General features: G+C 42.0%; 1 protein-coding gene across 1 annotated transcript in view; it reads left to right on the top strand.

Moving 5' to 3' along the window:
* LOC128659928 (arf-GAP with GTPase, ANK repeat and PH domain-containing protein 1) overlaps positions 1 to 27,826 on the top strand; it is a 254,122-nt gene that overhangs the window by 44,914 nt on the left and 181,382 nt on the right. The gene's annotated exons all lie outside the window — the stretch shown is intronic.

Below are 27,826 nucleotides of genomic sequence, written 5' to 3'. Positions count from 1 at the left end.
TAGAGTTTGAACACTGCTGATTTGCATTCTCAATTTCCTGTTTTATACAGTTCAACTACCTTTTTCCCACAGATCCTTTGACAATTCTTTTTCTTTCCCCATGACTCAGAATCCAGAAACGTCAGTGCAGCACTGGATGAAAGATGCAAGGGTCTGTCAGGAGTCCATAAACGCATTGATCTTTTATACACACAAACTAATTACAAGAAAACAGATCACAGGTGAGGATGGTTACCTTTAATATCCATTCAAACCCCTTTTTGTCAACTTGTGTGCATGTTATCAGACCAAAATCACCAGGGTATGTAAACTTTTGAAAAAAATCAGGAAACAAGCCAAGCACCAATGGGTAAAAATAAAACTTAGAACTTTATTTATGACATTTAAAAGGAGAATTTAAGCGGTAGAGAGTATGGGTAACCCCCCCAAAAAAGACTAACGCGTTTCGGCTAGGAGAGCCGTACTCATAGTCCCTAAAACCATTGAAAACACACTGACTTAAATACCCAGTGTTACATCGTGATAGGTTGGACAGTTAATTGGAATTTAAAGGTATATTCTCTTTCATAGTTTCAAATCATATAGTATTTTGTTCAGCATATTGCTAGATAGTGGAGTTACCTTACAAAATTCCTTTAAATGTCCAAAATGGGGGACTTGGTTTGATCATATTTATATAAGTTTAAATTCATTTACAAAGAATTAACAATATATATAAATTGTACCTTGCTATAAGATTATATCCATCAGTAAAAAGATCAGTATACATTTAGTTTACAAACTACATCATGAATTTAAGTATACAAAATGAAATAAAGATATATAAAATAATAAAAATGCAAAATAATTAAAAAAAAGTATATTTCATGTATATGCACCATCCAGTAGATCCTAATGCACCCTAATATATGTCCGAAGGTGCCTGTAAATAATAATAATGAAAAATATATATACTGAGAAAACCCCAAAATTGAGCCTATGACAAGAGATATGGCCAAAATGTCCAAAATTATCTAATTATTTCTCAATACATAAAAGATTGTGAAATATGTGTATGGGAAAATAGAACCAAAGTTATGTAAATATGTACAAATCTATATATATATGTAACTGAGCCTATGACTAGAGACTATACTCCATATTGATAATTGATCTTAAGACCAATCAAAAGTAAGATGGAAATGGGTCTAACAAGGGCACTCACAGGGGATACATATCCTTTTGGAATGTTATCACGACCAATGGTTGATAAAGTCGTATTCAGAATTCAGGCCCCAAGGTCTCTTAGTTTGGAGCCTGAAAATCCAATACATTTCCTGCCTTGAAAGGACCTTAAAACGGTCTCCCCCTCTCTTCTGGGGTTGGACTTTTTCAATAATCGTCCACTTAAGTGAACGACAATCCTTGTCATGTTTTTGGACAAAATGGGTCACTAGTGTGGTACTGCTCTTGCCCACCCGGATAGTGGACAAATGTTCGCGTATCCTTGAGCGGACATCCCTGGTGGTCAGACCCACATATTGCAGATTACACTCCTCACACCAGAGGAGGTAAACACAATATGTGGACTTGCAGTTCACACATGAGGAAATATCAAAAATTTCCCCTGTGACCATTGAGGAAAAAGTGGTGCCTACTTGTACGTATTCACATGCTTTGCATTGTGAGTATCCGCATCTGTATGTTCCTCTGTGGCTAAGCCAGGAAGAAGTACCTGTCACTGGAGTAGCTCTTTTTAATTGGGAAGGGGAAACAAGATTGCCTATTGTTTTATTTCTCCTGTAGGAAAACCTACAGCCTTTCTTCACCGTCTCTGTGAGGGCATCATCTGCCACCAACAACCGAAAATGATTTCGGACTATATTACAGATCTGTGGATATTGAGCTGAATAATCTGTTACAAAGGTAAGTGTATTCTCTGATCTTTTTTTAGGAATTTGTTTGTCTTGAAGGAGACTTCCTCGTGGGATGCTATTTACTTCATTTCTGGCTCTTTTGATAACTTTTCTACTGTACCCCCGTTGTTGCAGACGTCTCTCCAGATCATCCGCATGTGTTGCATAACTTTGGGATAAGGTACAGTTGCGTTTAATACGCACAAATTGGCCTTTGGCCACTGAGTAGGGCATGTGTTTAGGATGGCAACTTTTGGCGTGTAAGAGGCTGTTTCCTGAGATGGGCTTCCTATACACCTGTGAGGAGACCCTCCCAGAGGACCAGCCCCTTAGTTCCAAATCCAAATAGTGTACCCAGGTTGGGCTAAACTCGAATGTGAATCTTAGATTCACCTCATTGAGGCCCAAATAGTCGACAAAATCCTGCGCTTGTTCTTTAGTACCCTTCCATATAAATAGAAGATCATCTATATAACGGATGTACAGTTTGATTTTTGATCTGAAGGGGTTTCCAGCCGCATAGACGTGGGACCGCTCCCACCAACCCATGAACAGGTTGGCGTAAGTGGGGGCAAATTTAGTCCCCATTGCAGTCCCACGTCTCTGCAGATAGAATTCCCCCTCAAACCGAAAATAGTTGTGGAATAGCAGGAATTTAGTGACATTAAGAACAAAGGAGATGAATGGCTCACTGTGGGTAGTTCCCTCTTCCAAAAAATATGCGACTGCTTGAATACCCCATTCATGTGGTATCATTGAATATAGGGACACAACATCCACAGTGAGCCACCCAAAATCCTGCTCCCAAGGTACCTTTTCTACCAAGTTCAATACTTGTTTTGAGTCCCTGACATAGCTGGGGAGAGATTTAACCAGGGGCTGGAGTATTCCGTCCAGCCACTCAGAGAGATGTTCCAGCATAGACCCTATGCCATTCACTATGGGTCTACCCTGGACATTCTCTAGTGACTTGTGCACCTTCGGAAGGTGATGGAACAAGGGGATGACCGGATGTTCTACAAAAAGATATTTAGAAGTCTTGTCATCTAACAGTCCATCCTCCACTGCTCCATCCAGAAGGTGCACAAGTTCTCTCTGAAAGGTGTGCGTGGGGTCTTGTTTTAAATGTTCGTAATTATCTACATTTTCTAATTGTCTCAGGGCTTCCTTAATGTAGTCAGACCTGTTTAGGAGAACCACTGAGCCCCCCTTGTCCGCCTGCTTGATGACCACATCTGGATTCTCTTCCAAAGCCTTAAGGGCTTTCCTTTCATTCAGTGACATATTACTCGGATTGGTTACCTGTGACAGGGTTAACTGCCTTAAGTCAGATTCTACCCTTCTATAAAAGGTCTCTATGATGTTACCCCTACTTTGGATAGGATAGAATGTGGAGGGATTCCTATATTTTCTAACCCTATCTGGGTTCTGCTGTTCCATACTTGATGTTCCCTCTCTCTCCAATTCCCTTAAGGTAATAAGATCACATGTCTCCAAAAAGTCTAGTTCCTGAAGAGGACCCCCCTGAGTTGGTGTCAATCCAGTTGCTAATTCTTGGTCTGTGTTTGTCCTTGAAAAGTGTTTACGCAACGTCAAATTACGAATGAACTTCTTTAAATTTAGGGGGGCTCAGTGGTTCTCCTAAACAGGTCTGACTACATTAAGGAAGCCCTGAGACAATTAGAAAGTGTAGATAATTACGAACATTTAAAACAAGACCCCAAGCACACATTTCAGAGAGAACTTGTGCACCTTCTGGATGGAGCAGTGGAGGATGGACTGTTAGATGACAAGACTTTTAAATATCTTTTTGTAGAACATCCGGTCATCCCCTTGTTCCATCACCTTCCGAAGGTGCACAAGTCACTAGAGAATGTCCAGGGTAGACCCATAGTGAATGGCATAGGGTCTATGCTGGAACATCTCTCTGAGTGGCTGGACGGAATACTCCAGCCCCTGGTTAAATCTCTCCCCAGCTATGTCAGGGACTCAAAACAAGTATTGAACTTGGTAGAAAAGGTACCTTGGGAGCAGGATTTTGGGTGGCTCACTGTGGATGTTGTGTCCCTATATTCAATGATACCACATGAATGGGGTATTCAAGCAGTCGCATATTTTTTGGAAGAGGGAACTACCCACAGTGAGCCATTCATCTCCTTTGTTCTTAATGTCACTAAATTCCTGCTATTCCACAACTATTTTCGGTTTGAGGGGGAATTCTATCTGCAGAGACGTGGGACTGCAATGGGGGCTAAATTTGCCCCCACTTACGCCAACCTGTTCATGGGTTGGTGGGAGCGGTCCCACGTCTATGCGGCTGGAAACCCCTTCAGATCAAAAATCAAACTGTACATCCGTTATATAGATGATCTTCTATTTATATGGAAGGGTACTAAAGAACAAGCGCAGGATTTTGTCGACTATTTGGGCCTCAATGAGGTGAATCTAAGATTCACATTCGAGTTTAGCCCAACCTGGGTACACTATTTGGATTTGGAACTAAGGGGCTGGTCCTCTGGGAGGGTCTCCTCACAGGTGTATAGGAAGCCCATCTCAGGAAACAGCCTCTTACACGCCAAAAGTTGCCATCCTAAACACATGCCCTACTCAGTGGCCAAAGGCCAATTTGTGCGTATTAAACGCAACTGTACCTTATCCCAAAGTTATGCAACACATGCGGATGATCTGGAGAGACGTCTGCAACAACGGGGGTACAGTAGAAAAGTTATCAAAAGAGCCAGAAATGAAGTAAATAGCATCCCACGAGGAAGTCTCCTTCAAGACAAACAAATTCCTAAAAAAAGATCAGAGAATACACTTACCTTTGTAACAGATTATTCAGCTCAATATCCACAGATCTGTAATATAGTCCAAAATCATTTTCGGTTGTTGGTGGCAGATGATGCCCTCACAGAGACGGTGAAGAAAGGCTCTCATGTGTGAACTGCAAGTCCACATATTGTGTTTACCTCCTCTGGTGTGAGGAGTGTAATCTGCAATATGTGGGTCTGACCACCAGGGATGTCCGCTCAAGGATACGCGAACATTTGTCCACTATCCGGGTGGGCAAGAGCAGTACCACACTAGTGACCCATTTTGTCCAAAAACATGACAAGGATTGTCGTTCACTTAAGTGGACGATTATTGAAAAAGTCCAACCCCAGAAGAGAGGGGGAGACCGTTTTAATGTCCTTTCAAGGCAGGAAATGTATTGGATTTTCAGGCTCCAAACTAAGAGACCTTGGGGCCTGAATTCTGAATACGACTTTATCAACCATTGGTCGTGATAACATTCCAAAAGGATATGTATCCCCTGTGAGTGCCCTTGTTAGACCCATTTCCATCTTACTTTTGATTGGTCTTAAGATCAATTATCAATATGGAGTATAGTCTCTAGTCATAGGCTCAGTTACATATATATATATAGATTTGTACATATTTACATAACTTTGGTTCTATTTTCCCATACACATATTTCACAATCTTTTATGTATTGAGAAATAATTAGATAATTTTGGACATTTTGGCCATATCTCTTGTCATAGGCTCAATTTTGGGGTTTTCTCAGTATATATATTTTTCATTATTATTATTTACAGGCACCTTCGGACATATATTAGGGTGCATTAGGATCTACTGGATGGTGCATATACATGAAATATACTTTTTTTTAATTATTTTGCATTTTTATTATTTTATATATCTTTATTTCATTTTGTATACTTAAATTCATGATGTAGTTTGTAAACTAAATGTATACTGATCTTTTTACTGATGGGTATAATCTTATAGCAAGGTACAATTTATATATATTGTTAATTCTTTGTAAATGAATTTAAACTTATATAAATATGATCAACCCAAGTCCCCCATTTTGGACATTTAAAGGAATTTTGTAAGGTAACTCCACTATCTAGCAATATGCTGAACAAAATACTATATGATTTGAAACTATGAAAGAGAATATACCTTTAAATTCCAATTAACTGTCCAACCTATCACGATGTAACACTGGGTATTTAAGTCAGTGTGTTTTCAATGGTTTTAGGGACTATGAGTACGGCTCTCCTAGCCGAAACGCGTTAGTCTTTTTTGGGGGGGTTACCCATACTCTCTACCGCTTAAATTCTCCTTTTAAATGTCATAAATAAAGTTCTAAGTTTTATTTTTACCCATTGGTGCTTGGCTTGTTTCCTGATTTTTTTGATAATGCCATTTTACCACTAGCCAGCACTTTCTGCATAAGCCCACCGGATCTACTATCTGTGAGGAGGTAAAGGAAAGTTTTTTCCCTCTTCGGAAGTTTCACCTATGGTAATCTGAAACCTTGCCTACACAACCTTGCCAGTAAAATATGACTTTTTAAACCTTCCGTTTATGCCCCCCCCTTTTTACTGTCAATGCAAGTTCCTTGACTTTGGGGATCAGTCGCAGCCTTTGGGGTACTGCAGGATAACTCCAGTACGCCCCTGATACTTTGAACACGCCCCTGGCCCGTGCCGGTGGTGACACGCAGGATACGTCACTATACTGGGCGTTCATTGGACAGGAGCCGGGTGTGACACGTTGGATACGCCACGGAACTGGTTTGTTTGAACAACCGAGCGCTACAAGCCACAGGTACTCCCCGTCTGCAGAAGGACGCCGCTCGATCCGCGGTGGTGGACAGACTGAGGTCTGGAAGAGCGTGCGAATAACTGGTGAGATATGTTTAGCTTCTCCTGTTTTATTCCTGGGGTGATATAAAGCCGTGGAGTGGTGTTTGAACTGTTGATTGAAGAAATTTTGTTATATTGGGAGCGTGCATTACGGAAAGGTTTATAGAACTGGATACTTTATCTTTATTCGTTCTCACTATCATCTGGCGGTTGTAGGTATAAAGACATTTAACCTCTATCAAAGAAATGCAAATTGGGCATGAATTGGAATATGTCAACAGTTTACTTATGAATCCTAAGGTGTAACTACTTGATTAAATCCAGAGGTTCACATTTAAAGTTTGTGTTTCTGGTCTAAACCACAGTGGGGCTTTATATAATGTCTAGTTGGGACTCTCTTTTTTGTTTTATGTAAACTTTTGATCAGGGTCATTTGGGTAGTTTCTGTTGTCATTATGATTTAAAAAGAGTAAACACAGTTGATTGATAATAAATTACTTCAGCCAAACACTAACAATGAGTGAAAGAAAAGTTTTTGTGTTATCATTCATATTGTCTGAAAAATGGCCAAGAAATCATAAATTCTGCACAATTATATATATATATAGATATAGATATATATATATATACACTTTGTAGCCCTTTCCACTCAAATATTTTAAACAGGTAAAATTATTTTTAATATGTTTTACTCTAAATATTTTACATTTCAATGTTCTTCACTTAGAAGAATATGTACTGTATATAAATACAATGGACCACTCATTCTTCATCTGTTTCTTTATTAGTGAGGTTTCGGGGAACAACCTTCCCCTTCCTCAGAGGAATATCCAATCAAGCACCCTCAAGTTGTTTGGAATAGAGTGAGAGTGAACTTAACAGAATCTATTTTTATATACAAAAAAATCATATATATATTTTAAAAAAAGAAAAAAGAAAATTTATAAGAACAAGAAGTTTATGCAGTCGCGATATCCAAAGTCCTAAAGTTAGCTAGCATCGGGTTTCACTCGTGTGCTTTTTACTTTCAAGTGGTAATACGCTCACTAGCCCGCCCATCTTAAAAGTTTACTTTCCGTTAGTACAACACTTGCAATCTTGCCCATAGTGTTTAATGTTCTTTTAATGAACCCATGACATCTGTTCTCTGTGTGTCTCTCTAAGGCCCCGAGTTTAAACAACTGTCAGGTCAGCGAGAAGAGCTCATTTCCATCCCGCAAATTGTCCACCAGGTGGAATGTTAAAAAAAAAAAATGGGCTGACCTTCGATGTCCAGATGAGTGGCAGTTTGCCTTCCATAGGATAATATAGGGCTTGCTACCTATTCAGCAATCCAATCACATTGCTAGTGAATGTGAATCTCAGCAATATAAAATTGGTTTCTGTTTAGTAAGAGTTCAAAAAATAGATATGTAAACATAGTTTGCTTAAATTCAGTAGATTCCTTATATTTGCTGAAAGGGTAGTGGGACCGGTATATGTGAAAAGGTTATTATAAGCTGGCGGATATTGTTTAGAACTTAATTCCCAATGTCTCCCCATTATAGAGGTTACTCCCATGGAATGCCTATATATTTGCTATGTATGTGACCACCATTGTTAATAAAGGGGGAAAAAAATAATAATAAACCCATATGAGCTGGGAGTTGTGGGTATATTGTACATGTGTATATACTTACGTAGGGGTTTTGGATTTAAAGTAAGTTTGTTATATAAATAAATAGGTTTTGAACTTTTGACATGTGTTTTTCATTTTTGAAACAAGACTTTGAGTATGGGATATTTATATCCCATAGAAGACAGCAGCTGCATTTCTTTTTCCTTGTACAAAACGTTTTTAGTTCTAATATCGCTCTTGAAGTGTGCCAAGCATGCTCTATATTAACAGCACGTTTGTTACGGTGTGGAGCAATATTATAAGTAAGTCTGCTTAGTATAGTGTAAGCTTACTTTGTTTTATTTTTAATATTGCAATCGTACTGTACCAAATCTGCTATTAGAATAGAACACATTTGTTATAGTGCGAATACACATAATGCGTTAAAAAGGCAAGACTTGAGACCTCAAGTAAAGTGTTAGGCCTAGAATAAAAATATTACATAACACGTAAAATATATCAAAATAAAGTATTACACACATAAATATATATATATATATATAAATATAAATTTGATTATATGATAATTTGTGCAACAAACATTTAATATTTCCTAATTTTAGCTTAATATTAGCTTAAATTTTAACCGGTTCGTTAGTAAAAATCAGCTGGGTGGAGCACCCACTAAATATGCCTTGGGGAGGACATTGAAATATGTGTATGTGTGTATTTATATATGTATATTATATATTATACACACACACACACAAAATAAATGTAAAATATATATTATTTAAATAAATGTATAAAAAAGGGACTTTTGATGACTCCATTTTATTTGTTTTTAAACTAGAAATACTTAAAATAGCATTCATTGTTCTTCACTCAGAGGAAAATCTTTGTTGTGTTATTTATTTATTTAAAAAAATAAAATAAATTATATATAGGTATGTGTCACTTAACGTCCACAATACGCTCTGTGAAATAGGACGTTATGTGATTTGGAAGTTGTGTAAACACCATAGTATATATGTACTTACAAAGGCTGCAATGGTAATACTGTACATTGTATGGGTTAAAGTGATTGTAAACTTTAATAAATTAAAACACATTATCAAAAAATAATCTTTGAAACAGGGGCACTTATAAAGATGCTTATTTTTTAAAATACCTTTGCATTATGGTAGACATTACGCTGATCCTCTGCCCGCATCTACTGCTTTCTTTAGCAGATTGATGATTAATCTGGCTTCCTCCAGTCATTGCATGCCCCCTTTGGCGTCCAGCTCATGGGGCACGCAACGACTGGAGGAAGCCAGATTCGTCATCCATATGCAAAATAAAGCAGGAGATGCGGGGGAGGAGGATCGGCGTTATGTTTACCATAATGCAAAGGTAAGTATTTTTAAAAATAAGCATCTTTGTAAACTTTAATGAATTAAAGTGCCCCTGTTTTTAAGATTATTTTTTGATACTTGGCTTTAATTCATTAAAGTTTACAATCACTTTAAGTTGAAAAATAATGTTAAAATACTGTATACTGTAGATAGACTAATATGTAATCTGTACTTCTCACAATTAATTTATGTACAGAATAATACACTGTACAGCTGTATGTACAATAAATACTTTTATTATTTTATTGTTATAAACTAAACTTAACCACGGAAGCTTAAGCGGTCAGACGTTGCCTGATTGGACCTTATGTGGCGCCTACCTGTATGTAAAAGGGCAATGCTATTTCATGTATTTCTTACTATACCTTCGACTTTAGCACAGTTTGGCTTAGTGCACCTATGGATTAGATTGCAAGCGAAAGCCAGAACAGGCTTTTGTAGTGCACCCATAGACGTCTGTGGTGAAAGGCACTAAGGGCAGCCACATTTTACAGTATAATACATATGTATGTATATAAAGCAATATACACACACATTCCCCCAGCTCATATAGGTATATTATTCTCTTTTTTCTTTTTTTTTGCTGCAGGTGGTAATACCTTTTTTTAACATTCTGCTGTGTGTCAGAGAACCGTTGCCTCTTAAAGAGAAGTATAATAAGACGCAAAACGGCCTTCTAACAGTAATTTCATCCCTTTAAAACATTTCACCTGCAATTTCTATGTGGATACCTTAATAACATAGGGCCATTGTGGCAATCTTTATAGCTTCGGCCTTAAGTATAATATTGCTCTTATGCTTCTGACTAAAGATCGTTGGCTGTTACCTCTAAAAATATGCTCTGTAAAACTTTGCTTAATTGTAAGGACTTACTAGGCCCTACAATTATGGCATCATTTAGCTGTGTAAGCTCCTGTCACTATGTCAATGCATTTTGGCCTTGTTGGTCTTTGTAATTGGATTAGGATGCATGTAGATCTGAACGGTCCGTTAGATTCTGTTCTATGATTTAAAAACAAATTTTAAGAAGTTCGGGTGTGTTTGACAAGCTAGGTGACAGCTAGGCACAGAATCCATTTACTCCACTAAATGTACTGTCTATTTTGTGGTCTTCTGATAGAGGTCATTCCCAGAAAACAGATGTAGATTGCCACATTATATTTATAGATATATTTCATCTACTTTAATTAGAAATGTGTTCTTTTAGGTATGTGGATACATTGAACATCCTCCCTGCAGAGTTGGATACAATACGGAGAACAGTGAAATTGATTAAATAATCCAATTAAAATTAAACTGGTAGGAAATATAGAGACACAATACCACATAACTAATTGCAAGACCAATGTCAGAGATCTCACTGCATCTTCTGCCTGCGGAGAAACAATATGTCTGTCATGGTGCAATATGACGTTCCAGCCCTGCAGGGGGAAGGGGGAGGGCACAGGAAGGTAGCAGGGCAGAGTATCATTATCAGATGTAATTGATAAATAATACCCCTCATAAATACTGCCAGTCCTTCAATTAGTTTTCTGTAAAGTTCGGGATGGAAAGTGATGGCCTGTCAAAGTGACAATGGATGACAAAAATTAATAAATTGCCTTCTAAATAGTGAGGACACTTAAGAAAAATTGGACCGCCAATTTAGCCCAGCGGGAGGTGGGGGGCCGGGGGCTGCTTCTCGTTTTATTTTGTGCTCTTGTCGGGCCTCTAATGTTGTCTGGGCTTTATTAATGATAACGGAGCCTCCGCTGCCGCTTTTGTTGCTAAGGGCAACTTTGTTCATTAAAATTAAAGCCGGCGTTTAATCCCATTAGCTGCTCTCTGGGAAGCTCCTGTCTTTGGCCAAGTGAGGGGGGTGGGGGTACTGGGGGCTGTGCCCTGCGGACTGGGAGGTCGGGAGACAATGCTAAGCTGCTTCTGTCCCATCATTACAAATATAGCTTATTCTTGTGCTGTATCTCTACACAGAAAACAAACACTGGCACTAAATAATCTGGATATGTTTACTCACAATAATGTTCACTTTTATCACTTTAGAAGATTGTGCTGGGATTTAGGAAATACAAGCTCATGATGACGTCTTGTAATCTGCTACAAGATCTCATTTGCATTATATTTTCTTTAGGATAAAAAAAACATAAACATTGTTTGGGTGTTGGGAGCAGGGTCAGTATCCTGTGTACAAGACATTTTTTATTTGTTGGTGTGATAACAAATTGTGTGCCAAGTCAGCTACATTCTGCTGTAAGATACAGTCTGGGGATGTGGAAACCTTGGACATATGCATACTGGCAAGTCAGGATGTTCCTCCAGCAGTCAAGGAGTTAACCAATAAGCATGCACTTGGCTTCCAATTTAGATTGGGTGTTGCAGCCTCGCAAGTTGGCGTGGTATCAATTTGTGCTCCGATATAATATCATGTTCCAGGCGTCGGAGCTGTCATGTGTAAGGAGCTGTGAAGATGTATATTTTGAAGAGCAAAAAAAAAGAGCAGACCCTGCTTTTTTATCCTGCCACCCTCTAATTGTTGACTAAAATCTAATAACTGTTGTGCTAAATGAGCCATTAAATGTCCTTCTCGTAAAACATTGTGTATCAAATGATTTTAATGTTAGTAGCATAATGTCACTTTCATCTTCATGACAAGAGGCAGATAGCGGGGAACAAGGAGACAGCGAATTAATGATGAGGGACGCGAAGCTGGGACTCCAGGCTTGATACAGGAGCCTGGACAGAACACTTATACATGAGAAGCAGGTAGATAAGGAATTGTGCTATAATAGACATTCCCAGCAACCTTCTATACCTGTGGAATTGCCAGGCAGTTCCAAATGTTGTGCAAAACTAAGGTCTTAAAAAAAAAACAAAAAAAAAAACTGAGTTAGTGAGTGTAGCTACCTATTCCCCACACACACACAAGCCTGCACCACACACACACACAAAAGCCTGCACCACACACACCAGGTACACACAAGCCTGCACCACACACACCAGGTACACACAAGCCTGCACCGCACACACACAAAAGCCTGCACCACACACACCAGGTACACACAAGCCTGCACAGCACACACACAAAAGCCTGCACCACACACACCAGGTACACACAAGCCTGCACCACACACACCAGGTACACACAAGCCTGCACCACACACACCAGGTACACACAAGCCTGCACCACACACACCAGGTACACACAAGCCTGCACCACACACACCAGGTACACACAAGCCTGCACCACACACACCAGGTACACACAAGCCTGCACCGCACACACACAAAAGCCTGCACCACACACACCAGGTACACACAAGCCTGCACAGCACACACACAAAAGCCTGCACCACACACACCAGGTACACACAAGCCTGCACCACACACACCAGGTACACACAAGCCTGCACCACACACACCAGGTACACACAAGCCTGCACCACACACACCAGGTACACACAAGCCTGCACCACACACACCAGGTACACACAAGCCTGCACCGCACACACCAGGTACACACAAGCCTGCACCACACACACCAGGTACACACAAGCCTGCACCACACACACCAGGTACACACAAGCCTGCACCACACACACCAGGTACACACAAGCCTGCACCACACACACACCAGGTACACACAAGCCTGCACCACACACACCAGGTACACACAAGCCTGCACCACACACACGAGGTAAACACAAGCCTGCACCACACACACAAGGTAAACACAAGCCTGCACCACACACACGAGGTAAACACAAGCCTGCACCACACACACCAGGTACACAAAAGCCTGCACCACACACACCAGGTACACACAAACCTGCACCACACACACACTAGGTACACACAAGACTAAACCATACACACCAGGTACACACAAGCCTGCACCACACACACCAGGTACACACAAGCCTAAACCATACACACCAGGTACACACAAGCCTGCACCCCACACACCAGGTACACACAAGCCTGCACCCCACACACCAGGTACACACAAGCCGGCACCACACACACCAGGTACACACAAGCCGGCACCACACACACCGGCACCCCACACACCAGGTACACACAAGCCTGCACCACACACACCAGGTACACACAAGCCGGCACCGCGCACACCAGGTACACACAAGCCGGCACCGCGCACACCAGGTACACACAAGCCGGCACCACGCACACCAGGTACACACAAGCCTGCACCACGCACACCAGGTACACACAAGCCTGCACCACGCACACCAGGTACACACAAGCCTGCACTACGCACACTAGGTACACACAAGCCTGCACCACGCACACCAGGTACACACAAGCCTACACCCCACACACCAGGTACACACAAGCCTGCACCCCACACACACCAGGTACACACAAACCTGCACCACACACACACCAGGTACACACAAGACTAAACCATACACACCAGGTACACACGCCTGCACCACACACACCAGGTACACACAAGCCTAAACCATACACACCAGGTACACACAAGCCTGCACCCCACACACCAGGTACACACAAGCCTGCACCCCACACACCAGGTACACACAAGCCTGCACCACGCACACCAGGTACACACAAGCCTGCACCACATACACCAGGTACACACAAGTCTGCACCACGCACATCAGGTACACACAAGCCGGCACCACGCACACCAGGTACACACAAGCCTGCACCACGCACACCAAGTACGCACAAGCCTGCACCACGCACACCAGGTACACACAAGCCTGCACTACGCACACCAGGTACACACAAGCCTGCACCATGCACACCAGGTACACACAAGCCTGCACCATGCACACCAGGTACACACAAGCCTGCACCACACACACCAGGTACACACAAGACTAAACCATACACACCAGGTACACACAAGCCTGCACCACACACACCAGGTACACACAAACCTGCACCACACACACCAGGTACACACAAGACTAAACCATACACACCAGGTACACACAAGCCTGCACCACACACACCAGGTACACACAAACCTGCACCACACACACCAGGTACACACAAGTCTAAACCATACACACCAGGTACACACAAGCCTGCACCACACACACCAGGTACACACAAGCCTAAACCATACACACCAGGTACACACAAGCCTAAACCATACACACCAGGTACACACAAGCCTGCACCACACACACCAGGCACACACAAGCCTGCACCACACACACCAGGCACACACAAGCCTGCACCACGCACACCAGGCACACACAAGTCTGCACCACGCACATCAGGTACACACAAGTCTGCACCACGCACATCAGGTACACACAAGCCTGCACCACACACACCAGGTACACACAAGCCTGCACCGCGCACACCAGGTACACACAAGCCGGCACCACACACACCAGGTACACACAAGTCTGCACCGCGCACATCAGGTACACACAAGCCGGCACCAGGTACACACAAGCCTGCACCAGGTACACACAAGCCTGCACCACGCACACCAGGTACACACAAGCCTGCACCACGCACACCGGGTACACACAAGCCTGCACCACGCACACCGGGTACACACAAGCCTGCACCACGCACACCAGGTACACACAAGCCTGCACCACGCACACCGGGTACACACAAGCCTGCACCACGCACACTAGGTACACACAAGCCTGCACCACGCACACCAGGTACACACAAGCCTGCACCACGCACACCAGGTACACACAAGCCTGCACCACGCACACCAGGTACACACAAGCCTGCACCACGCACACCAAGTACACACAAGCCTGCACCACGCACACTAGGTACCCACAAGCCTGCACTTCGCACACCAGGTACACACAAACCCCTGCTACACACACAGACATTAGGTACTCACAAACCCAACTACACACTCTGGCTAAACACAAACCCAACTACACACTCCAGGTACACACAAACTAGTGCAACACACACACAGATATTGGGTACATAGAAACTCACAGATACACACAAACCCACACTATACATACAACCACCAGGTACATAAAAACCCACACTACACACACGTACACACAAACCCACACTACACACACATACCTACACTACACAACACGCACACACCAGATACACACAAACCCACACTAAACACACGTACACACCAGGTACACACAAACCCACACTAAACACACGTACACACCAGGTACACACAAACCCACACTAAACACACTTACAAACACACACTACACTCACCAGGTACACACAAACCCACACATGCACACACCAGGTACACACAAACCCACACTACACACACAAACACCAGGTACACACAAACCCACACTACACACACAAACACCAGGTACACACAAACCCACACTACACACACTGCACACACAAACCCACTCTACACACATGCACACACCAGGTACACACAGGTATATACAAACACACTACACACAACGCACTATTCACAGGTACACACAAACCCACACTACACATATGCACACACCAGGTACACACAAACCCGCACTACACACGAACACACAGGCACCAGGTACACACAAACCCGCACTACACACGTACACACAGGCACCAGGCACACACAAACCCACTCTACACACATGCACACACCAGGTACACACAGGTATATACAAACACACTACACACAACGCACTACTCACAGGTACACACAAACCCACACTACACATATGCACACACCAGGTACACACAAACCCGCACTACACACGTACACACAGGCACCAGGTACACACAAACCCGCACTACACACGTACACACAGGCACCAGGTACACACAAACCCGCACTACACACACACCAGGTACACAAAAACCCGGACTTCTCGCACTCACACCAGTTACACACAAACCCATACTGCACACACCAGGTACACACAAATCCATACTTCACACAGACACACACCAGGTACACAAAAACCCGGACTTCTCGCACTCACACCAGTTACACACAAACCCATACTGCACACACCAGGTACACACAAATCCGTACTTCACACAGACACACATCAGGTACACACAAAAATGCACTATACACACATAAACCCATATTATGCACACATACCATTTACACACTATCCCGTACATTGACACAAACCCGCATATTACACACACTAGGTGTTCACAAACGCACACTACGCACGCATTCATTGGTATTTGCACTCACAAATTGCCATATTGCCACAATCTCACAAAGTAATGTATAAACTGATATACATGACAAATCACTATGTGAGATATCCCCTTACACACACAAATGCCAAGAGTATTTACAATTGTGTAGTTGTACAAAAGGGGGCTTAGCAACACACACTCAGTGTTACAATCCCTGACACAATTACATACACAAACTATAACTTTTATACACTTTGTAATACAGGGACATAATGTCACATTTGTTAACACAGTGACACAATATGAATGACTGATGTACCGTGACACTCTGCTATTTTGTGACACATACGTGGTGAAACAAATATACGTGCCGCGCACACATACACAGTGAGACATACACTGCAGTGAGGTCCCACTACACCTGCCGGTTATATCTGCTGCAGCCTCTGGGACTCAAGCAGAGATAATGGTTCTTTTAATTGTTGGCCTTGGGAGAGGTGAGGAGGGGACAGCAGGGGACAGTTGAGGGGGGCAGGTGATGGAGCATCTCTGTAATGTACCCCAGGTTGGAATGACTGACACGGGTGGGTGATAATGACCTTCTGCTGGGGCTGGTTATTATGGAGGGAGGTTGAACTATAAAACAAGTTTGATATTCAATTTGTGCAGCAAATAATTTGCACCTGATTCCTAGCAAATGGTTTACATGTATAAAAGACTGGCCAACAAAAGAGAATCTAAACAGAATTAGACATGAATTCCCCAAACTCACCTGACTAGCTTCATCCATCTTTTCGTTTCTACTTTCACCATTCCCCCCTTCTCTCTTCACCGTCTTCCCTTTCCCCATTTACTATCTTCCTCTCCTTCCCTCTCTTTTTTCCCCTCCTCTTTCCCATTTCCTCTTCCCCCCCCCATCTTAGATCCTTATTTCCTTTTGTGATCTAGTGCTGCTCCAGATTGGAATCTGTGTCCATCATTATGAAAATGTGCGCTGTACGGGGGGTGCACATGGGGCAGTGAGCAAGATGCTCGTCTCTCTATCCCCCTCTTTATTATTGTAAATTACTGCTGAGCTGTGGAGAGGTGAGCGGTTTAGCCAATTAGTGGCATTTGAGTTGGATTTGCTTGTCATTAGCTGTTCTCCTGTGCTGGGCTCTTTGATGCCGGCTTCTGTGTGATATCCTCCCAGCGGTGAGATGTTGGTAATGACAGAGGGGTCATTGGGGTGATGTGACCCGGCCACCAACATCCTTTCATTGTTTTTCTTTTTTTCTTAGGTTTAGCAAATAGGGCAGCCACAATAACAAGTATCCTGTCAGCGCCCAGCCAACGTGGGCTTGTGGGAGCCGCTGACAGCTCTATTAATGTGTAATCCTGTGACAGAAATATTGCCAACACAAGGGGGGGGGGGGGCACACAGATTAACCACTTCACTGAACATTTCCACTTGTGACACCCAAACATAACATACCTTCGATAGTGAACTTGTGTACTTAACCCCTTCCAGTGCATTTGTCACATTTCTATATTTGAGTAGTTGTCTCTCTCTTTGATTTTTATTTTACTAATCCATAGATAAAGTATGTACTGAAATAATGATCAGACACATAATAATATAATACTGAAGTATTGTCAGTGTACATCAGTGTAAATCTCCCCCACTATCCCATTTGCTTCTGGAGTCTACAAAAATGAAGAAGTATCTGGTTATTTATTTGTAAAGGGTTGCACCCTTCCACTTGGTCACATCTTTACAGGGTTTTTTTTCTTATGCAAGTGCATCTCATCTCTGGGAGCGACATCCAGTCAATAAATCTTTACTGGTAAATGATTGCTATTGAGCTGTGTTCCCACGCAAACGTGTGCACCCTGTATTGTGACGCCCAGGGGGATATAGGCACCTTTTCTTTCACTTGCATCTCACCATCGCTATGGCGGTCTTTATATGAAGTCGCATTTTGTAGTGAAATCGTTGTGGTCGGTATCACAACTTACAGCTATTGCTTCAGTTGCTTCTACTAAGGATAAAAACATATTAAATACCCCAATTAATATAGATAAGAATTTACAGTGAGGAGAAAAGACCCAAACTGTTCCCTTTGCAAGTTACACTGTGTGGGATATTGAGAGGCTCTAGCTAGCACTATGATTGCAGCATTGTATCAGGCAGTGCATTGTCTATTTATGAGTGAGGGGGGGGGGGGCATTGCACCAGTAAACTCATTTTCTTCAGGTATTAGTAAGATGCTGCCTCCAATAAGTAAATATGAAACTCTGCATATAGAGAATGACACCATAATGATATAAGATCTTGCCACAAAGTGCTTGCAGTTTATTACTATAACAGACTGCCCCATACAGCTTGCAGTCTAGTGATGTAATGGGGCACTCTATCCATAGAGAGTAGAGTCTAGTCATATAATAGATGTCATATCCTAGGCGCTAACAGTCTAGTGATGTAATGGGGCACTCTACCCCATAGAGAGTACAGTCTAGTCATATAATAGATGTCATATCCTAGGCGCTAACAGTCTAGTGATGTAATGGGGCACTCTATCCATAGAGAGTAGAGTCTAGTCATATAATAGATGTCATATCCTAGGCGCTAACAGTCTAGTGATGTAATGGGGCACTCTACCCCATAGAGAGTACAGTCTAGTCATATAATAGATGTCATATCCTAGGCGCTAACAGTCTAGTGATGTAATGGGGCACTCTATCCATAGAGAGTACAGTCTAGTCATATAATAGATGTCATATCCTAGGCGCTAACAGTCTAGTGATGTAATGGGGCACTCTATCCATAGAGAGTACAGTCTAGTCATATAATAGATGTCATACCCTAGGCGCTAACAGTCTAGTGATGTAATGGGGTGCCCTACCCTTGGAGCTTACAGTCTAGTGATGTAATGGGGCACTCTATCCCTAGAGAGTAGAGTCTAGTCATATAATAGATGTCATACCCTAGGCGCTAACAGTCTAGTGATGTAATGGGGTGCCCTACCCTTGGAGCTTACAGTCTAGTGATGTAATGGGGCACTCTACCCCATAGAGAGTACAGTCTAGTCATATAATAGATGTCATATCCTAGGCGCTAACAGTCTAGTGATGTAATGGGGCACTCTATCCATAGAGAGTAGAGTCTAGTCATATAATAGATGTCATATCCTAGGCGCTAACAGTCTAGTGATGTAATGGGGCACTCTACCCCATAGAGAGTACAGTCTAGTCATATAATAGATGTCATATCCTAGGCGCTAACAGTCTAGTGATGTAATGGGGCACTCTATCCATAGAGAGTACAGTCTAGTCATATAATAGATGTCATATCCTAGGCGCTAACAGTCTAGTGATGTAATGGGGCACTCTACCCCATAGAGAGTACAGTCTAGTCATATAATAGATGTCATACCCTAGGCGCTAACAGTCTAGTGATGTAATGGGGTGCCCTACCCTTGGAGCTTACAGTCTAGTGATGTAATGGGGCACTCTACCCCATAGAGAGTACAGTCTAGTCATATAATAGATGTCATATCCTAGGCGCTAACAGTCTAGTGATGTAATGGGGCACTCTATCCATAGAGAGTACAGTCTAGTCATATAATAGATGTCATATCCTAGGAGCTAACAGTCTAGTGATGTAATGGGGTGCCCGACCCTTGGAGCTTACAGTCTAGAGACATACTGTGGCAATCTACCCTATAGAGCTTGTGCTAGTGATGTAATTGGGCGCCCTACTCTAGGGTCTTACAGTCTAATAAAAGAATGCGGCACACTGCCCCAAGGAGCTTACAGTCTTGTGATATTATCAGTCATCCTGCTCCATGGATCTTACATTCTTATAATATGACACACTGTACCCATTAGAGTTTACAGTGTAGTGATATAATGAGGTGCCCTGCTCTATGGTGCTTACAGTCTTGTAATGGGGTGGGGCACTCTGCTTATAGTCTAGTGATGTCATGAGATGCTTTCCTCCAAGGAGATTATGGTCTATATATATATAAATAATGTGGTACCCTGCTCCAATCAATATTACGGGGTACCCTGCCCCAAGGAGCCTCCAATCAACTGATATAATGAGAAACCTTACTCCATGGAGATTGCAGTCTAGTGATATAATGGGGCAGACATCCTACTCCGTGGAGCTTACGGTCTAGTGATATAATGGTGCACCATGCTCTGTGGAGCTTACAGTCTAGTGATAAAATTGTGCACAATGCTCTATGGAGCTTACAGTCTAGTGATATAATGGTGCACCATGCTCTGTGGAGCTTACAGTCTAGTGATAAAATGGTGCACAATGCTCTATGGAGCTTACAGTCTAGTGATATAATTGTGCACCATGCTCTGTGGAGCTTACAGTCTAGTGATAAAATGGTGCACAATGCTCTATGGAGCTTACAGTCTAGTGATATAATTGTGCACCATGCTCTGTGGAGCTTACAGTCTAGTGATATAATTGTGCACAATGCTCTATGGAGCTTACAGTCTAGTGATAAAATGGTGCACAATGCTCTATGGAGCTTACAGTCTAGTGATAAAATGGTGCACAATGCTCTATGGAGCTTACAGTCTAGTGATATAATTGTGCACCATGCTCTGTGGAGCTTACAGTCTAGTGATAAAATGGTGCACAATGCTCTATGGAGCTTACAGTCTAGTGATATAATTGTGCACCATGCTCTTTGGAGCTTACAGTCTAGTGATAAAATGGTGCACAATGCTCAATGGAGCTTACAGTTCAGTGATATAATGGTGCACCATGCTCCGTGGAGCTTACAGTCTAGTGGTATAATGGTGCACCAAGCTCCATGGAGCTTACAGTCTAGTGATATAATTGTGCACCATGCTCTGTGGAGCTTACAGTCTAGTGGAATAATGGTGCACCAAGCTCCATGGAGCTTACTGTCTAGTGATATAATTGTACACCATGCTCTGTGGAGCTTACAGTCTAGTGATATAATGGTGCACCATGCTTCGTGGAGCTTACAGTCTAGTGGTATAATGGTGCACCATGCTCTGTGGAGCTTACAGTCTAGTGATATAATGGTGCACCATGCTCTGTGGAGCTTACAGTCTAGTGATATAATGGTGCACAATTATTTGTGGAGCTTACAGTCTAGTGATATAATGTGATATAATTGTGCTCCATGCTCCGTGGAGCTTACAGTCTAGTGATATAATGGTTCACAATTATTTGTGGAGCTTACAGTCTAGTGATATAATTGTGCACTATGCTCCGTGGAGCTTACAGTCTAGTGATATAATGGTGCACCATGCTCCGTGGAGCTTACACTCTAGTGATATAATGGTGCACAATTATTTGCGGAGCTTACAGTCTAGTAATATAATTGTGCAATATGCTACGTGGAGCTTACAGTCTAGTGATATAATTGTGCACCATGCTCCGTGGAGCTTACAGTCTAGTAATATATTTGTGCACCATGCTCCGTGGAGCTTACAGTCTAGTGATATATTGGTGCACAATTATTTGTGGAGCTTACCATCAAGTAATATAATTGTGCACCATGCTACGTGGAGCTTACAGTCTAGTGATATAATTGTGCACCATGCTCCGTGGAGCTTACAGTCTAGTGATATAATTGTGCACCATGCTCCGTGGAGCTTACACTCTAGTGATATAATGGTGCACAATTATTTGCGGAGCTTACAGTCTAGTAATATAATTGTGCAATATGCTACGTGGAGCTTACAGTCTAGTGATATAATTGTGCACCATGCTCCGTGGAGCTTACAGTCTAGTAATATATTTGTGCACCATGCTCCGTGGAGCTTACAGTCTAGTGATATAATGGTGCACAATTGTTTGTGGAGCTTACAGTCAAGTAATATAATTGTGCATCATGCTCCGTGGACCTTACAGTCTAGTGGTATAAAGGTGCACCATGCTCTGTGGAGCTTACAGTCTAGTGGTATAATGGTGCACCATGCTCCGTGGAGCTTACAGTCTAGTGATATAATTGTGCACCATGCTCCGTGGAGCTTACAGTCTAGTGATATAATGGTGCACAATTATTTGTGGAGCTTACAGTCTAGTAATATAATTGTGCACCATGCTCCATGGAGCTTACAGTCTAGTGATATAATGTGATATAATTGTGCTCCATGCTCCGTGGAGCTTACAGTCTAGTGATATAATGGTTCACAATTATTTGTGGAGCTTACAGTCTAGTGATATAATTGTGCACTATGCTCCGTGGAGCTTACAGTCTAGTGATATAATGGTGCACAATTATTTGTGGAGCTTACAGTCTAGTGATATAATTGTGCACCATGCTCCGTGGAGCTTACAGTCTAGTGATATAATGGTGCACAATTATTTGCGGAGCTTACAGTCTAGTAATATAATTGTGCACCATGCTACGTGGAGCTTACAGTCTAGTGATATAATTGTCCACCATGCTACGTGGAGCTTACAGTCTAGTGATATAATTGTGCATCATGCTCCGTGGAGCTTACAGTCTAGTGATATAATGGTGCACAATTATTTGTGGAGCTTACAGTCTAGTGATATAATTGTGCACTATGCTCCGTGGAGCTTACAGTCTAGTGATATAATGGTGCACAATTATTTGTGGAGCTTACAGTCTAGTGATATAATTGTGCACCATGCTCTGTGGAGCTTACAGTCTAGTGATATAATTGTGCACCATGCTCCGTGGAGCTTACAGTCTAGTAATATATTTGTGCACCATGCTCCGTGGAGCTTACAGTCTAGTGATATAATGGTGCACAATTATTTGTGGAGCTTACCATCAAGTAATATAATTGTGCACCATGCTACGTGGAGCTTACAGTCTAGTGATATAATTGTGCACCATGCTCCGTGGAGCTTACAGTCTAGTGATATAATTGTGCACCATGCTCCGTGGAGCTTACACTCTAGTGATATAATGGTGCACAATTATTTGCGGAGCTTACAGTCTAGTAATATAATTGTGCAATATGCTACGTGGAGCTTACAGTCTAGTGATATAATTGTGCACCATGCTCCGTGGAGCTTACAGTCTAGTAATATATTTGTGCACCATGCTCCGTGGAGCTTACAGTCTAGTGATATAATGGTGCACAATTGTTTGTGGAGCTTACAGTCAAGTAATATAATTGTGCACCATGCTCCGTGGAGCTTACAGTCTAGTGATATAATTGTGCATCATGCTCCGTGGACCTTACAGTCTAGTGGTATAAAGGTGCACCATGCTCTGTGGAGCTTACAGTCTAGTGGTATAATGGTGCACCATGCTCCGTGGAGCTTACAGTCTAGTGATATAATTGTGCACCATGCTCCGTGGAGCTTACAGTCTAGTGATATAATGGTGCACAATTATTTGTGGAGCTTACAGTCTAGTAATATAATTGTGCACCATGCTCCATGGAGCTTACAGTCTAGTGATATAATGTGATATAATTGTGCTCCATGCTCCGTGGAGCTTACAGTCTAGTGATATAATGGTTCACAATTATTTGTGGAGCTTACAGTCTAGTGATATAATTGTGCACTATGCTCCGTGGAGCTTACAGTCTAGTGATATAATGGTGCACAATTATTTGTGGAGCTTACAGTCTAGTGATATAATGGTGCACAATTATTTGCGGAGCTTACAGTCTAGTAATATAATTGTGCACCATGCTACGTGGAGCTTACAGTCTAGTGATATAATTGTGCACCATGCTACGTGGAGCTTACAGTCTAGTGATATAATTGTGCATCATGCTCCGCGGAGCTTACAGTCTAGTGATATAATGGTGCACAATTATTTGTGGAGCTTACAGTCTAGTGATATAATTGTGCACTATGCTCCGTGGAGCTTACAGTCTAGTGATATAATGGTGCACAATTATTTGTGGAGCTTACAGTCTAGTGATATAATTGTGCACCATGCTCTGTGGAGCTTACAGTCTAGTAATATAATTGTGCATCATGCTCCGTGGAGCTTACAGTCTAGTGATATAATGGTGCACAATTATTTGTGGAGCTTACAGTCTAGTGATATAATTGTGCACTATGCTCCGTGGAGCTTACAGTCTAGTGATTTAATGGTGCACAATTATTTGTGGAGCTTACAGTCTAGTAATATAATTGTGCACCATGCTCCGTGGAGCTTACAGTCTAGTAATATAATTGTGCACCATGCTCCGTGGAGCTTACAGTCTAGTGATATAATGGTGCACAATTATTTGTGGAGCTTACAGTCTAGTGATATAATTGTGCACCATGCTCCGTGGAGCTTACAGTCTAGTGATATAATGGTGCACAATTATTTGTGGAGCTTACAGTCAAGTAATATAATTGTGCACCATGCTCCATGGAGCTTACAGTCCAGTGATATAATTGTGCACCATGCTCCGTGGAGCTTACAGTCCAGTGATATAATTGTGCACCATGCTCCGTGGACCTTACAGTCTAGTGATATAATTGTGCACCATGCTCCGTGGAGCTTACAGTCTAGTGATATAATGTGATATAATTGTGCTTCATGCTCAGTGGAGCTTACAGTCTAGTGATATAATGGTTCACAATTATTTGTGGAGCTTACAGTCTAGTGATATAATTGTGCACTATGATCCGTGGAGCTTACAGTCCAGTGATATAATTGTGCACCATGCTCCGTGGAGCTTACAGTCCAGTGATATAATTGTGCACCATGCTCCGTGGACCTTACAGTCTAGTGATATAATTGTGCACCATGCTCCGTGGAGCTTACAGTCTAGTGATATAATGTGATATAATTGTGCTTCATGCTCAGTGGAGCTTACAGTCTAGTGATATAATGGTTCACAATTATTTGTGGAGCTTACAGTCTAGTGATATAATTGTGCACTATGATCCGTGGAGCTTACAGTCTAGTAATATAATTGTGCACCATGCTCCATGGAGCTTACAGTCCAGTGATATAATTGTGCACCATGCTCCGTGGACCTTACAGTCTAGTGATATAATTGTGCACCATGCTCCGTGGAGCTTACAGTCTAGTGATATAATGTGATATAATTGTGCTTCATGCTCAGTGGAGCTTACAGTCTAGTGATATAATGGTTCACAATTATTTGTGGAGCTTACAGTCTAGTGATATAATTGTGCACTATGATCCGTGGAGCTTACAGTCTAGTAATATAATTGTGCACCATGCTCCATGGAGCTTACAGTCTAGTAATATAATTGTGCACCATGCTCCGTGGAGCTTACAGTCTAGTTATATAATGGTGCACAATTATTTGTGGAGCTTACATTCTAGTGATATAATTGTGCACCATGCTCCGTGGAGCTTACAGTCTAGTGATATAATGGTGCACAATTATTTGTGGAGCTTACAGTCAAGTAATATAATTGTGCACCATGCTCCGTGGAGCTTACAGTCTAGTAATATAATTGTGCATCATGCTCCGTGGACCTTTCAGTCTAGTGATATAATTGTCCACCATGCTCCGTGGAGCTTACAGTCTAGTGATATAATGGTGCACAATTATTTGTGGAGCTTACAGTCTAGTAATATAATTGTGCACCATGCTCCGTGGAGCTTACAGTCTAGTGATATAATTGTGCATCATGCTCCGTGGACCTTACAGTCTAGTGATATAATTGTCCACCATGCTCCGTGGAGCTTACAGTCTAGTAATATAATTGTGCACCATGCTCCGTGGAGCTTACAGTCTAGTGATATAATTGTGCACCATGCTCTGTGGAGCTTACAGTCTAGTGATATAATTGTCCACCATGCTCTGTGGAGCTTACAGTTTAGTGATATAATGGTGCACAATTATTTGTGGAGCTTACAGTCTAGTAATATAATGGTGCACCATGCTCCGTGGAGCTTACAGTCTAGTGATATAATGGTGCACAATTATTTGTGGAGCTTACAGTCAAGTAATATAATGGTGCACCATGCTCTGTGGAGTTTACAGTCTAGTGATTTAGTGGTGCACCATGCTCCGTGGAGCTTACAGTCTAGTGGTATAATGGTGCACCATGCTCTGTGGAGCTTACGGTCTAGTGATATAATGGTGCTCCATGTAGCTTACAGTCTAGTGGTATAATGGTGCACCATGCTCCGAGGCGCTTACAGTCTAGTGATATATTTGTGCACAATGGTCCGTGGAGCTTACAGTCTTATGATATAATTGTGCACTATGCCCCGTGGAGCTTACGGTCTAGTGATATAATGGTGCACAATGCTCTGTGGAGCTTACAGTCTAGTGATATAATTTTGCACCATGTCCCCAATGAGCTGACAGTGACCAGGTGCTTGCAGAAAAGTTAGACACATACTTTACAAACTTCTTTGTCTTGTTTCTTGTTAAAACATTCAGTGAACTCAAACCCAGAGTTTAATTTGTACAGCCGCCTTTATATGTTTACAAGTCACCTTTATGCTCTGTGCACCTACTATCCAGCTTATCTTATCTCTTTACCCAGCACATGCTCAGTTGTATAAAATATTCAGAACTTTGGCAATGTACTAATGCTCTGCAACTGGTTTAAAGGGATAGTCTACTTGAAATGTGTTATTGTTTAAAAAGATAATCCCTTTATTACCCATTCCCCAGTTTTGCATAATCAACATGGTTATATTAATATACTTTTTACCTCTGTGATTACCTTGAATCGAAGCCTCTGCAGACTGCCCCCTTATCTCAGTACTATTTACAAACTTGCATTTTAGCCATTAAGTGCTGACTCATTAATAACTAAACGGGAGTGAGCACAATGTTATCTATATGACACTCAAGAAACTGACACTCAAGCACTGACTAGCTGTGGATAATTGTCAAAATGCACTGAGTGCAAGGGCATAGAAAGTAGCATAACATTTCCAAGAGAACAAAGCAAATTTGATGATAAAAGTAAATTGGAAAGTTAAAATTGCATGCCCTGTCTGAATCATGAATCTTTAATTTTCACTTGACTGTCCCTTTAAATCTGACCCTTCTTCCATTGTGACTCTGAAATTGAATGTGATCTGTCTTTAGATGTTAAAATAGGTTAAAAAGGCTCCTAAAGTGTTGTAGCTACTGCATGTTACACCTGCCACACCAGCAATCTGACTTCCTATACTCGTTCAGCTGTACATCTAGCCAGACTGAGAGTAGACTGAGTGTTTGCAGTCTAGGCAGTGGGCAGCATTTTTTTATGTATTGACG

The sequence above is a fragment of the Bombina bombina genome, chromosome 1, assembly GCF_027579735.1.
Source record: "Bombina bombina isolate aBomBom1 chromosome 1, aBomBom1.pri, whole genome shotgun sequence".
Lineage (NCBI taxonomy): Eukaryota > Metazoa > Chordata > Amphibia > Anura > Bombinatoridae > Bombina > Bombina bombina.
Note: the sequence above shows the minus strand (reverse complement) of the source record. Positions and strands in the feature narration are given on the sequence as shown.